General features: G+C 37.1%; 1 protein-coding gene across 1 annotated transcript in view; it reads left to right on the top strand.

Annotated features, from left to right (window-relative positions):
* The window catches only part of SPATA9 (spermatogenesis associated 9), a 75,528-nt gene that overhangs the window by 19,032 nt on the left and 40,574 nt on the right, over positions 1-15,922 (top strand). Inside the window, exon 3 of the transcript XR_551273.1 lies at positions 11,122-11,369. The gene's annotated coding sequence lies outside the window, so the exon portion shown is untranslated. The remainder of the gene's footprint in view (positions 1-11,121; positions 11,370-15,922) is intronic.

Here is a 15,922-nt window from a genome sequence, read left to right on the forward strand (position 1 = left end):
CCGAGGGTTGTGATCCCGTTGCCGGTCCCCAGTCCGGTGCGGGGGCAACACTGAGGGTTGCTATCCATTGCCGGACATGGAAAAAGACAAAAGACAAAAAAAAAAAAACCCAAAAAAGTTGAGGTTTTAATTGAGATTGTACCAAGTCTATAAATCAATTTGGGATTTAGTCTTCTAATTTAGAAACATAATGTTTCTCTCCATTTATGTAAATATTCTTAAATGTTTTTCAGTAACAGGTTTATAATTTTCTCCATTGAGGTATTACATTCCTTTTTTTAGGTTTATTCCTACACACTTGACATTTTTAGATATTATTATAAAAGGAATCTATCTATTTTCTATTTTTTCTACTTGTTTATTGTTGGTGTATAAAAATACAGTTGATTTTTTTGCTATTGATTTTGCCTTCATAACTCTGCTAAATCCCATTATTAATTCTAAGAATTAAGCCAAACTTCTTTGAAGGGTTGTTTACAAATGACTCTTTCTCACATGCCACTCATTTCTCAGTGTACTACAAACTCATTTTCATCCCCACCATGGCAGTCAAACTGCTGTTTCAAGGTCACTGACAGCCTCCATATTGCCTAATCCAAGGGACGTTCCTCAGCTTGCTCAAGAGCTTACAGACCTTTCCCCTTCTTGAAATGTCATTTTTTATTCCTTCTATTACAAAGCACTTCCATTTTTTCAACTTTTCTGCTGATCTCTCACAGGGTTGCCTTGTTCATCCAGTCTCCTATATGTTGATGTTTCTTAGGCTCTGTCCTAGAACTTTTCCTCTTCTCTTGCTATATACTGTTCCTCCTGGAGCCCTATTGTTGCTTTGCCTCCCACGGATTTGTCACCCCTTTTCCCCTGGGTGACGGAGCGCCAAAGATTACTCAAAGCCCATCTCTTTTGAGCAGTGAGAAGCCCCAGAAAGGGGTTAATATCCCAGGACCCTCAAGCATGAGGCATCCTTCCATTTGGGAAATTAACCACGAATTGGGGTTCTCTCCCTGCATCTATTCTCTAGACCAACAAGTTACAGGAAGAGACATAGGTAGGATTTTGCTAAGTACAGTTTAACAAGTTTTACAATAGAAGCTGGTAACATTCAATAAAAACAAGTCAGATGACATTCTGTTAGGCAATTAAGTGATCCCCTAACAAAGGCTTGATTTAGCCGACATTCCTTTTCCCTCCAGCAGCTTTTTAGTAACTTTACATATGAATTAGTAACTTGTCTGTCTTTGAGCCAGCAACCTTGCTGTGTTACAATTCTTATCTTGCAACAGAGATTCAATAGCCTGGGGAAAATTTCCTGTCCTTTGCAAGGTCAATATTTGAAACTGCAAGGCTTTGGAAAACCAGGCCCTGTGAGGTATATTTGCTTCATGAATCCTCTACACCCTATCATCTGTATTTATGGCTTAAACTATTGTCTGTACACTGATGATTCTCAAATTTCAAATACTTGGACCCTGTATTTCTCCTGTAAGCATCAGGCTCATATTTCCAATTGTTTAGACATCTTCACTTGATCATTCCTCAGGAAACATAGTCATAATAGAAAAGTTTGATAACTACCTGAAAATAATAAATTTATACAAACTCATCATGTATGGAATTTAAATTACCTAAGACAACTAGAAAATAAAAATAAAATAGAGACATTAAAATTTTGGAAAAAGGAATAAAATCTTCATTTTCAGATGATATGATTGTATGCCTGGAGGTCCCAAGAGAATCAGTAAGAAAACTATTAAAACACTAAGAATACTAAGTAAATTGCCTGGGAACAAATGAATGTGTATAATTAATCCATTTGTGTAAACAACGTCTAGTTAGAAACTGCAGTAGAAGAAAATATTCCAATTACAGTAGCAACAACAACACCAAAAATCTCTTGGAATGCAATTAACAAGAAATATATGAGATCTATATGATGGAAACTTTAAAGATTAGTAAGAAAAGCAATAAAAGAGCTGAACAGGGAAAAGGCATTTCCTGTTTGCTCTAGTTACTATTATTAGGATAACAAAATGATCCTAAAACTTGATGGCTTAAAGCAGCCATTTTGTTATGCTTACAAATTCTGTAGGTCAGAGGTTCGGACAGGACACAGTAGGATGGCTTGTCTGTGCTGCGTATGTCTGGGGACTTAGGTGAGAACACTCCAATGGCTTGTGGTGATTTAACAGCTTCGAGTGGCTCAATGACTGGGGCTGAAATCATCTGGAGGCGTCTTCACTTTCCTGTCTGGGACTTCAGCTGGGACTGACAGCCAGTGACCTACCCATGCCCTCCCCTTGTGGCTTCCTCACAGCATGGAGCCTCAGGGTAGTTGGGCATCTTATATGGTGGCTCAAGGATACAGAAGTGTCTCAGCAAACAAGGAGGAAATTCCATTATTTTTTATAGCCTAGCCTTAGAATTCACACAGTGTCAGTTCAGCTATATTCTACTGGTTACAAGTGAGGGGCAAGCCTGCTCGTATTAAAGGGGAGAGGACACAGACTCTGTTTCTTGATGAGAGGAATGTCAAGGCCACATTGTAGAAGAGCACATGGGATGGGAGATATTGTTGCCGCATCTTTGGAAAATGTAATCTGGCACACGTTCTTGTGTTGAACAATCTACCAACATATGAATGTCAATTCTTTATCAGTTAATATATAAATTTAATGTATGAATGTCCCCACCCAACCCCCAGCTTATGTGTAATTGTTGTCCAGTACTTTAGCTTTCTTTTAATTGCAAAACATAGTCCTTAATATTATTATTTTTAAAGTTCAATGTTCATTTGGATTTATCCGTGTATCAATTAATTCTTTTTATTTTCATTACTTCTCACATTCATCCTTCCTTTGGGATTTCCTTCTTCCTAAAAATCTTCCTTTAGCAGTTCTTTCACAGCTAGGATCTATCAATAGTAAATTCTTCTAATTTTTGTCTGAAAAAATATGGAATGTACTAACATTAATAAAGCAAATGTATTTCACAGGGCTTAGCTTCCAAAGCCCTGAAGTTTCAGGTATAGCCTAACTTTTTAAAATTACACATAGAAATGTTAAGCTTGCAGAAGACAAAAAAAACTCTCTAGGCTAAAGTCTCTGTTGTAGATAAAGAATTGTAACACAGCAAAATTGCTGGCTCCAAGGGAAGATGTCCTTGGTGCAGCCAAACCTAATGACTGTTGCCATGACAATAATCTTACTGTTCTTTTGTAACCACCTATGTTCCTTTTCTGTAACTTGCCTGCCTAAAAGAATAAACACAGAGAGAAGACTGGAATTCGGTGTTAATTTTCCAAGGAGGAATGCCTCTCTTTTGAGGGTTCCTGGAAATTAACCCCTATGGGGCTTCTCACTGCTCAGAAGAAATGGGTTTTGAGTAATCCTTTGTTTGCATCTCCGTCATCCAGGGGGAAAGGTGACAAAAAAAACCCCCACTTTATTTCACTTTTGTTCTTGAATTATAATTCAGTTGACTATAGAATTCTAAGATTCATTAATGTTAGTTTGTTTCTGATGTTAAATATTTGTTATTAAAACATGCTGCTATGGGTTAAATGTGTCCCCTGAAGTTTCTTGTATTGGAAGCTTAATCCCCACTGTAATAGTTTTAAGAAAGTGAGAAATCCTATTATGGTCATTGAAAGGTGAAGCCTTGGGGCCGGCCTGTGGCTCACTCGGGAGAGTGCGGTGCTGATAACACCAAGGCCACGGGTTCGGATCCCATATACGGATGGCCGGTTTGCTCACTGGCTGAGCGTGGTGCTGACACCAAGTCAAGGGTTAAGATCCCCTTACCGGTCATCTTTAAAAAAAAAAAAAAAAAAAAGGTGAAGCCTTTAAGAGGTGATTAGATAGTGAGGACTGTACCCTCATGAATGGATTAATCCATTGGTAATGGGCGTGGTTCCAATGGCTTTAAAAGGAGAGCAAGTGAGCAGGCTAGCTTTCTTGTTTAGCCATTGGTCTTGTAACACCCTGCGTCACTGTAGAGACAGCACCAAGAACAGGATCCTCAACAGATGCACTCCCAGCCTCCAAAGTATGAGTGACATTTTGTTTTCTTACAAATTACCCAGTTTCAGGTATTTTGTTATAAGCAACAGAAATGGACTAATACATATGCTTTTGCATCAAAACACCCTCAGGGTCAAAAACAGTAGGGTCAAAATGGCAAGATGGAACTCTACATTACCCTATTTATATTATACAAGGAATTTGTTAAGACTTGTCCCTGCTAGCAGGAATCTTGTTGCCTCTTTAACAGTAAAGTGCCCGTGGTGCACTCAGGAGAGTGCGGTGCTGGGAGCGCAGCAGCGCTCCTGCTGCGGGTTCGGATCCTATATAGGGATGACCCGTGTGCTCACAGTGCTCACTGGCTGAGCACAGTGTGGCCGGTCTCAAAAAGGACAAAAAAAAAAAAAAGTAGAAATATTAAACAAAATATTAATAAAGATATAATTTACATACAAAATTTTATATATATACACATGTATGTGTGTGCATGCATAAAACAAAATGAATACTGTTGGAAGTTTGGATTATCTACTCAGGGTTTCTGTTTAAATAAGATTGAGAAGGGGAGAAATTGCCCTCTTTTCCAGTTACTAAAAAAAAATATTAAAATTTAAGAATTTATTTAAATGATGAAAGGAATGAACAGGAAGATAAACAATTTAATTTACCTTTCTGATGTAAGGCAGATCTACCTGAGATCTACCTGAGTGGAACTATTGTGGGGGCTGGTTTTATCTCTCTAACTGATACTTTAATTAATTAATTAATTAATAGATACCCATATTTTATTTAAAACCATTTCTTATAGATTAGTAACATGTAACATTCTATACGTGAATCTGAACAAAATAATTTCAGAAAATGAGTGAAAAAATTACTAACTCCTATCAACCATTCCATATTAATCTGCTTTGATTTCACAGAATGATTTGCCATCTCCTTAGACTAGCAGCTGCTACAGTCGTGTGTCTGCGACATGTCCCAAGACAGTGTAGTTCCTAGAGCTAATAGATAGAACAGGTGATTTAGGCACAAAAACCAAAAGCAAAAGAGGGATCGGTCAGAAAGCTATTTTTCTATTAAAAGAATTTATACATTTTATAATACATAAGCATGAAAGATATTGCATTTGAGGGCTGCAAATGAAAATCAAGCTAGAGAAGTTTTTTTTTTTTTGTTTTTTTTTTTTTGTCTTTTGTCTTTTTCCATGTCCAGCAACGGATCGCAACCCTCAGTGTTGCTCCCGCGCCTCACTCAGCCAGTGAGCGGGAACCGGTCTGTATGTGGGATCCGAACCCTCGGGCGGGAGCGCCGCCGCACTTCCCAAGTGGCACACTTATCCAGTGCGCCACCGGGCCGGCCCAAGCTAGAGAAGTTTTAAAAAGCTATCTCCAAGATTAAAATCATCTGACCTCTGGCAAACTTTCACTTACACCAAAGTTTTAACGAAACTCTGCATGTCTGTGTGTGTTTCTGTGGTGTGTATTTGTGTGTGTGTGTGTCTACTGTGTGGGAGACTGTCTTGTGTTCATGTGTTTGTGTGTCTACATTCATGTCTGTCAGTGTTGTGTATCTGTTGTGTCTTGGGTGTAGGATACAGGGAGTAAGATTATAGTGATATAAAAGGAAGGAAGATATCCATTTCTGTTAGAATTAATCTTCCATTGGATAAGAAAAGAGAAGTGTATTTTTATTACCAAAAAACCCTGGATAGTAGATGAAATAATTGAATAATTTTATGTCTACAGCTTTTTTATTTTCTTATGAAACTATTTTATTATAAAAGAAATACATGTTTATTATTTTGTTTCAAATAAACAAACCTAACCACCCATTGATAACTACTAGATATATATCCTTTCAGATATTTTAACATGTATATGTATACATATTTTTTATGCTAAATAAACCATTTTTTTAAACAATATGGCATGAAGTCAATAAATACTTCTTCATTCTATCCCTAACACATAGCCCAGTGCAGGGTACATGGTAGATAGTCAGAAAACGTCCATTAAATAAAAGGAGAAATCTTTTGTGAATGCCTGTACATGTTTTTTTGCCATTTCCCACCCCCTGGCATGTTTATATAATTATTTATGAATTCTATGTGAAGTGAGAATTTTAGCCCTTTATTAAATATGTCACAAATTCTGTTTCCTCTGTTTATACTTAATTTTAACTTTCTTTTACCTAAAGAATAGAAAATAATATCCTAACATATAGTTTTTATCAAATGAAAAAAAAGCATCAGATTTTATAAAATCTGTATTTGCTTTACTGAAAATTTTAAAGAAATGAATGAAGTGAATACAATATATAGGAGTGAAGTGTTGAATGCTCCTCAGTAGAGGCTTTGCTCTGTCTAAATAAAGATACAGGGATGATCTGTAGGTAGTGGCATAGAATATGTTGCTATACATTGCTGTGTCAGACAAACTTGGTTCTTATCTCATTTTTGCCCCTCAGCCGCTGGGTGAAAGGGGAAGATCACTTAATAGCTCTGAGTGTCTGTAAATTGGGAATATACACAGGCCTCCCTCCCAGAGTCAGTGCCTGGCAGTGCTCAGCAAAGTGTCTGTGCGGCATTCAGTCCCTCGATAGGTATTTCCAGATTGGATGCTTACTCTTAAATATGAGAACTAGTTCTAGATCCCCAAAGTAGGCTGAGGTCCTCTGCCGAAAATTTGAAGATAACATGAAAATATATACAGTATTTATAAATCTGTTTTGGTTTTGCCATAATTATTATTATTATTATTGTTTTTTTTTTTTTTTTTTTTTAAAGATGACCAGTAAGGGGATCTTAACCCTTGGCTTGGTGTTGTCAGCACCGTGCTCTCCAAGTGAGCTAACCAGCCATCCCTATATAGGATCCGAACCCATGGCCTTGGTGTTATCAGCACCGCACTCTCCCAAGTGAGCCACGGGCCGGCCCATAATTATTTTTTTAATACCTGGGTTTTATTGTGTCATGTTTTACATCTCTCGGAAAGAAGGATTTTTTGTTTGTTTTTCTCTCTACTGACTTTGTTGACTAAAAGCAAGTACCATGTGTTCATAAGTTTTCCCTTGAGAGAATCTTGGTACGTGAAATGGAACTACTAGTATGATTTTAAATGGAACAAGCTACTGAACAAATCCTTTAAGGATTTGAATATACTTCATTAACTTTAGTTCATTAAAAGTAGCATCATGAATTGCTTTAGTCCACTGTTGTTGTTTTTGTTTCCCTAGAACACTACTGAATTAGAAATCTGGCTTTACTGTTGCTGTGTGTTGCCATTGATATGTAAAACATATGAAGTCTGTCAAGCTTTCTAATGTAGCTAGTGTACGAGGTGTATGTTGCATGAAAACTTTCACAAAGTGGTGTTTTCTCAGCCTGCAAATATTTACCTGACACTGATCTTTTTATTTTTTTCCCCTTTTTGTCTTTTTTCGTGACCGGCAACGGGATCGCAACCCTCGGTGTCGTGTCCGCACCGCGCTCAACCAGTGAGCGGACCGGTCTCTATATGGGATCCGAACCCTCGGCAGGAGGGCCGCTGTGCTCCTGAGTGCGCCACCGGGCCGGCCCTGACACTGATCTTACTTACAGGGGTCTTCTAACATTTTGTCCAAACACAAAAGCTTTTACTTCTTTTTTTTTTGGCTGGCAGGTACAGGGTTCAAACCCTCGACGTTAGTGTTATCAGCACCATGCTCTAACCAACTGAGCTAACTAGCCAGCTTGCTTTTACTATTTTCATGAAGTTAATTACAAATCTTTTGGGGGGATCCAGTTTATAAATAATTTTCTTGGCAACTGGCCTAATACTATTTTCTTCCTAAACAGAGGATGCCTCCTCCTTAACTAGCCTAGATCAGAGTATCACAGATTTTGATTGAGTAAGAATGAATCTCATTGCTAATATGCTGTATGCTGCCAGAATAGAAATTACTCATGATGTTTTAGTTAAAATGCTATTAAAAATAATGGGATAAACTATTTTCATTCAGAAAATAAAAGTTATTTTTGTTAGAACAATTATTTATTAGTTTATTCTCCCATTACCTAAGGTGAGCGAGTTCTTCTAAGGAAGCAGCCTCCTGTGGAAGCTATGTTACATCTTCCAAGCTAGCAGGGTGTTCCTTACTACAATAAGACAGTGATTAACTGTGCCCCACTGGCCAATGGCTGATGGACCCTGATCCAGAAGAATTAATGCAGTTGCTACAAGTTTTATATCAAGAGACCGAGTGACCTAGGTATTAAAATTCTAGAATTACAGAATTTCAGGATTGTAAAGGACTTTGGAAATTATAATTCACATTTTACTCATAAAGAACTTTGGGAACAGCAAGTGACTGGGTAAAGGTCTCAGAAGAACCTGTCTTAAATATTTTCAATGGTGTAAAATATATTCGAGTTGTTGGTTAATTAAATATTTTAAAAGCCTTTATAACCTTTCCTATATTTGGCTATTTGGACATTAGAGAGTATCAATAAACTACAAAAATTTTATTTTTAAAATTCCCATGGTGTGGATTCTTCACATCACATAAGTAACTGGAGAGAGGAAAAAAGAAAATATTTTAACAAATAAGGATGAAAGATTACATGAATCTATACGTGTGATAACTTGGCTTAGAACAATGCACACATATACACACAAATAAGTGTACATAAAACTGAGGAAATCTGAATGAATTCGGTGGATTATACCAATGTCTAGTTCTCTGTTTTGATATTGTACTATAGTTATATGAGATATAATCATTGGGGGAAACTGAATGAAGAATAAATGGGGACCCTATTATTTTTGCAACTTCCTGTGAGTCTGTAATTATTCTAAACTAAAAAGTTTAAAAAATATGAATAGTTACTATAGTTACTATGAAACTGCTTTATATATATAAACTATAGGTGGTTAGGATTTAATATTAAAATGATTAGGATTTAATATTAAAATAATTACAACATGTGATCCTGGTTTAATTCTCACCCCATCTACCATTCCTTTTGCCTCCATACTGTTAACATTCCCAGAAGTTTTCTCTTCTTGACACTCATTATTATTCATGATTTCAGGGACCCGCTCTATGTTAAAGGCCTCAAATCCTTCTGTGATTTTCCCAGTCTAAAGTCCCAAGCAATCTAGTCTGTATTAAAAAAAAATTGGTTTTGAAGCTTAAGCACATATATTAAATATTGACCTTTGAATACACATCATTTTAATATTCCATGTAATTAAACATAAAGTATGCATAAACATTTCTGCTGCACACTGCAGTACATAGTTGCCTTAAGGAAAAGCACTTGTATAATTGAGCAGTGAGCTGCTTTTCTCGTGGAGCTTTATATATATTTGAAAGAATGACTGACAGAAAAACTATGGTTAAACAGAGTTGGGTATTGGGCGGATATTTCCTCAAAAGTAAAATAAGTGAGTCTGTCATTTCAAGGAAAACAACTGACAGTATTTATTGCCAGTGATAAATATGAGCTTTAAGGCAAAAATTAGAATTTGGAAAAAACGCGCATTCAGCATTATGAGCTTGACAACTTGTGATGGTTTTGTAGATAAGTCTACACATTCTTTGATACAGCTCCCCTTCGTATGGCTCCAAGAGGTGGTGGTTAGTCTCTCTCCCCTTGATTGTAGACTTGTTTCTAGTGACTAGAATATGGCTGAAGTGATGAGCTGTCATATTGATATTAGGTTATAAAATGACTGTGGCTCCCGTCATGAGTGGGCTCTCTTGTTCTTTGTTTTTTTTCCTCTCTCTCTTCTTTTTTTTATAAATGTATTTGTTTATTATTATTATTATTATTGTACATTCAAAGATGTTGTTCTGGAGCAGTGGGAGGGGCAGGTGGAGGCAGGTAGGGAAATGGAGGTGGAGGTGGGGATGGGATTGTCCCATGGCCAGCTTCTTCGCGTCTGGTTGCAGAAGGGAGGGGGGTGTGGCCGAGGCCCTCTGCCTGCCCAAACCTGGCTCAAGAGGCTGGGGGGCGTCTACAGTGCCTGGGTCATCACTGGGCTGGATGGGGACATGGGGCAGAATGGCTGAGGCCCTTGGGCCCCCCTCACCCCAGCTTGGGAGCCCGGGGGGCTTCCAGCTCTTGTAGGATGTATTGGTGTTCTTTGGTGGTGTTAGACCTTTACTGGTTAATATCAGAACTTTGTCACTGATCTGTGGGTGTTTTGTGTTTTCTTTCAGTTCAGTGGTGGATTATTAGCTATTCCCAACACTGAAACTCTGCACTGGAACTAATTTGTTGTCCTTTGCTTACTTCTAAAATGGAGGAACTTCCTGTAGGAACTAGTACTTGAACCCTGTGGTTGAGCTAAATTGCTGCTTTGCTGCTAATTCCCTGGGGAAGGCTTTGTGTGAAGCTCAGGTTTTAATTGTTGACCTTGTATGTACTTCCAGGTCTTGTGAGGTCTGGTACACGTGAGTTGTGTGGAAACTCTAGTCTGGGTCTGAGTCTTTTCAGCCAACTGCACTTCTATATTCCTGACCAGTCTCCACTGAGTGGTCCTGAGCTGACTGGAGAGCAGATCAGCTGTTCATACTGTGCCCCAATGCTTCCCTGGTGGCCCATCTCCCTCACGACCCTCCACTTCCCACAGGGTGGACCATGCACCAGTCCATTGCGATGACTCACCAGCCTCTCAGTGGCTTCTTTTTCAGTTGTCATGGCCCCTTGCTCCTATGTGGGTCCACTGGAACCCCATCAATGGTCTTGCTGGCCTGGGGTCCACTAAGGTCCTCTTCTCCCCTGCCACCCCCAAGCAACTTCACATAAAGGGCACAGCTGCAGTTTTTGCCAGCTCTTGCTCTGTGTGCTCACCAGGACCAGCCTTGAAATGGCCGAGATTTGAAATGGTCGGAGTTGTCCCTTCTTTCTCTCATTGGAGCTCCTCCCACCTTCATGAACTCCGTAAGTCTCTCCTCCTTCCCCTGAGCTCTAGCAGCCCCAGCTTGGCAGTCATTGCTTTTTAATAGTTGTAAATTGGTCAGTTGTGGGAGAGAGTGATCCTGGGAACCGTCTGTTTTGCCATCTTGATTCTCCCCACTCATTTTTCTCTCTCTCTTTTGAATCACTCACTAGGGACAAGCTTTCAGATTGTGAGGTGGCTCTGGAAGAGGGAAGTCAATTGAGGACACACTCAAGCAGCCTATGGAGAGGCCCATGTAACAAGGAACTGAAGCTTGCCGGATACCGTGTGAGTGAACTTGGAAGTGGATCTTCTGAAGCCTGCCAAAAGGCACTGCAACCTCTTGAAAGACCTTGAGTCAGAACCACCCAGCTAAGCCACTCCTGGATTCCGGACCCAAAGAAACTGCACAGTAATAAAAGTTGGTTATTTTAAGTTTCTGAGTTTGGGGTAATTGGGTTAATTTGCTATGCAACAATAGATAATTAATGTAACAGGTTCCCAAAACTTAAAGACTTTCTTTTCTGATAAGAGCAGTAGTGATATTAACGAAGTCTTTTTTTTTTTTGGGGGGGGGAGGTTGTTATATAATGAAAGGTTGTTATATGATGTCAGTGGAAAAGCTGCATAACTCAGAGAACCAATATTATACAAATAATCAACACATGATATTACAAAAGACTCATTCAAAGTGCAAGATAGACCTGTAAATTTTAATGCAACAGACAGTAAAATGTTCATTGGTATGGTTTCTACATTGCAACTAACCTTTAAGTAACTACCACTCGTTGAATGTTGGTATAGGATCAGAGAAGAATATCCACAGTTATCTGGAAAGACAATAAATACTCCTTTCTTTTACAACTGCATATCAGTGTGAGGCAGGATTTTCTTCATGTATTTCACCCAAAACAATGTACTGCAACAGATTAAATTCAGAAGGAGATACAAGAAACCAAATGTCCTCTATGAAACTAGATATTAAAGAAATTTGCAAAAATGAAAACAATTACCACTCAGCTTGCTACAGTTTTCATTTTGGAAAATACATTTATTTTTCATAGAATATGTTATTATTATTGTTTTTAAATATATTAGTTATATATTGCTATGTAACAAGTTACCTCAAGAATTAGCAGCTTAAAACTGTCAGTATTTATTATCTCACCATTTTTGTGGGTCAGGAATTCAGGTGCAGCTTAGTTGATTATTTCTGACTCAGGGTCTTCCACAAAGCTATAATCAAGCGTCAGCAGGGCTGCAGACATATTAAGAGTTGACTGGTGGATGATGTGTTTCTAAATTCATTTATGTGGCTATTGACAGGACCAAGTTCCTCACGCTGTTGGCCATAGACATTGGTTCCTTACCACACGGGTCTCTCCATAGGGCAACTCACAACATGGCAGCTGGCTTCCCTCAGAGAGAGGGAGAGACAGACAGACAGACATACAGACACACACAGAGAGAGGGCACACAAGACAAAAGCCACAATTTTTTTGTAACCTAATCGCACAAGTAACATACCATCATTTCTATTGTATTCTATTTTTTGAAAGGAGTCAATAAGTCGACTTTAGACAATGATTTAGTAATTCATGTGCTTCTTTTTAATTACCTTAAGCTCAAAATAATTCTTATGACAAAGTGGCATATTTTGGGGTGGCATATTTTGCTACCCTTTGCATATAAGAATTATTATCTAAGGCAATTGGTGGGTAGTAGTCTCGTGGCAAATCTAGATAAATTCACATGTGGTGAATTATGTCTTGTCTGGGCTCCTGACTAAAGAGGTGTCATCAACTTGCTGTCAGTGTCAGGTGGAATTACACAGAGTAATCAGTTTTCTTTTTCATTATGTTCGAACATTTTTGGTTTGACCAAGGAGATTTGCTTAAGTAAATGGTTAATTAAGTAAACACTTTATGATCCTAAGTGAAGGGGCCAAACTACAAAATCTATATTTTTTAGTGATACTCTGCAGAGGTTACAGCATAAGAATATAAATCCAAGACTTCTAACTACAGGCCATGACAATATATGAACGATGAACACTTAAATGTACTCAATTTTCATGTATTTGCTTTTCTTGAAATGCTTCAATTATAATTGACTGTTTCCAATGTGGAGTGTTCTATCACTAGCTGCTCAAAAACCCTTATTGGACAGTGATGACTACAGATTTGATGAGTGAGATGTAAAAAAAAGAAATGTCAGTTTAAAATATAGATTTATAACATAAAATTTTTGAAGGCTAAAATAAAATCTACTTTGTAATCAGAGAAATATTTCATATCCTATATAGTTAATTTTTTCAAGTGTTTTAGAATGCAGAAGTAAAACATTCACCTCAAAATTAACAAATCTAATAAAGAAACTTTTTTCCTAGGTTTTCTTTATAGTTTTACCACATCTGTGTGAACTCCTCACATATTTAGTTTTAGATGTTTTTGAATTTTATATAAGTGGAATCTTGCTGTGCTTTTCCACCCTGTATCTTGCTTTTTCTCATTCAAAATGATTACATTCCTGAAATTTATGCATGATGTTGCAGGTAGTTATAATTTATTCATTTTTACTGCTGCATGGTAACCATTATAGATATAATTTATTTCATAATTCTATAGCTGATGGATGTTTGGATTGCTTACAGTTTCTTGATATTTCGATTAGTGTAGCACTGAGCAGTTTAGTACATGTCCCCAGGTGCTAGTGGGGATTTTTCTAGGATTAGAATTGGTGGTCACAGCGAGGCATGTGAGGGGTCTCCAAAAAGTTCATGGAAGGATTCGAGTTATCTTTTAATTCAGTTTTTCCATGAGCTTTTTGAAGTTCTCTCATATCTTCAGTTGTTCTTGATAATACCAATTGTTTTTCAAAGTAGGGATGCCAATTTACATTCTTCTTCAATTCTACATGCAAGTGTAGGAGAATTCCTGAGCTCCACATCATTTCTACCATTTAACACAATACAAAAGCAATGAGAAATTCAAGAAAAACGAGGAGAACACAATTTGTGGAAGATTTAAACATTTCTTTCTAGTAATAGATCTAATAAGCAAAATTAGTGGGCTATAAAAAATTGAATAATATAATTGATAAATTCAGTGTACTGTATTTTTGCATTCTTTGACTAGAGGTCACCCATTTCCTTTCTATGACTTAGAATAATTATGGAACCTCGGTCATGTAGTTGGCCCAGAAAAGAAACTTTAAAAATCAGGAAAAGTAGAGATTTTATAGGCCATATCCTCTGATCTAAAAGCCAATCAAGTAGAAATAAATAACAATAGGGTATCAAATCTTAATTACTTGTAAATTATGAAACATAATTGGAGCAAAAAGGAATCAAAGGAAGCACTGGGAAAAACTCTTCTTTCAAAGATTTATGGGATAAAGTGAAAGATACATTCAGAGTATTTTCACTATTAAAGAAGAGCAACTAAAAATAAGTGAACTTTGTACTTACCTTAAATTCATCCTGAGCATGAATTAAAGAAAAAAGAGAAAACATATGTAAAAATTAGAAATAATGTAGATCCAGAAGGTTAAAAATTGCATGCAGCTCTGTGGAAACATGTTTAAAAATCTTACGTAAAAGGATTTCCTAGTGAAATATAAATTACCAAAACTGGCCCGAAAAGAGGAAAATTTTATGGTACAAACTGTCATATATGAAATTTAAAAGTTGATAATTCTAGCTTTAAGGATACTATCTAGCTTTTAAGGATATTAGGACCAAATAGTACTATAGCTGAGTTCTAGCTAACATTGAAAAGAGAGAGAGAGAGAGAGAGGTATGTAAATTACACTTCTGTTCTAAAAAAAGAAAAAAATTCCAAGTAATTCTGATGTTATTGTTCTAGACACCATTGAAAGACACAAGCCTTTTCAATTCATATTCACAAAAATTTAGTACTAATCTGTAACGTACAAAAAAGCAAGCCATGGACCAATCTCACTTATGAATATAGTTGCAAAAATTATAAATAAAATGTTAGCAATTGAAGTCCGCCAAGATATGAAAGGAATAATACACTGTAATCAAATACAAATTCTTTCTTCAGGAATGCAAAAATAGTTCCAATATCAGGAAAGCTAATACATAATTTGTTATAGCAACAAATTGAGGCAAAACATGGTCATGTCCATAGATTATGAAATGAAAGTTGATAAAATTCAACAATCATTCCCAGTAAAAACAAAGCCAGAATGGGCTTAGAAGAAAACTCAATATAAAAAAGATTGTTTAGAATAACATTTGCTGGTAGTTTTTGGTAAGCAGTAAAATATGAAAGACTGTTTAATTGAAAACAAGAACAAGACAGGAGATCCTGCTGTAATCATTATTTTTTTGGAAGTCCTAGTGAATGCAGTTAAGTAAGATAATAAAATACTTGGTATGGGCAAGAAAAAAGGAGATAAAATTATCTTTTCTCCCCCTGAATATACTGAATATGTGGAAAGTCCAAGAGATTAGCAGAAAAACCAAGAGATTAGCAAAAGAGAAAAAAACATGGCTAGAAAGAACAGAAAAAAAAAAGGAGAGTCTTGCCTTAATAAAAAGTAAAACACACAATAAAGTCACTGTAGTAAAACCAGTATTGTAGTGACATAGACGTAGACAAACAGGTCAGTGCAACAGAACAGAAAGTCCAAGGCCGGCCCGTGGCTCACTCGGTAGAGTGCGGTGCTGATAACACCAAGGCCACGGGTTCGGATCCTATATAGGGATGGCCGGTTTGCTGACTGGCTGAGGGTGGCACTGACAACACCAAGCCAAGGGTTGAGATCCCCTTACCGGTCATCTTTAAAAAAAAAAAAAAGAATAGAAAGTCCAGAAATAGTTTCCAGTATATATCAGTGTGTGTGTGTATACACATATATGAAAAAAGTGGTATTTCACATCAATTAGAATACAGTAGTTCATTTAATCAGTGGTACTAGAACAATTGAACATTCAGAGGGATGAAA

This window comes from Galeopterus variegatus, unplaced genomic scaffold (genome assembly GCF_000696425.1).
Source record: "Galeopterus variegatus unplaced genomic scaffold, G_variegatus-3.0.2 Scaffold2897, whole genome shotgun sequence".
Classification (NCBI taxonomy): domain Eukaryota; kingdom Metazoa; phylum Chordata; class Mammalia; order Dermoptera; family Cynocephalidae; genus Galeopterus; species Galeopterus variegatus.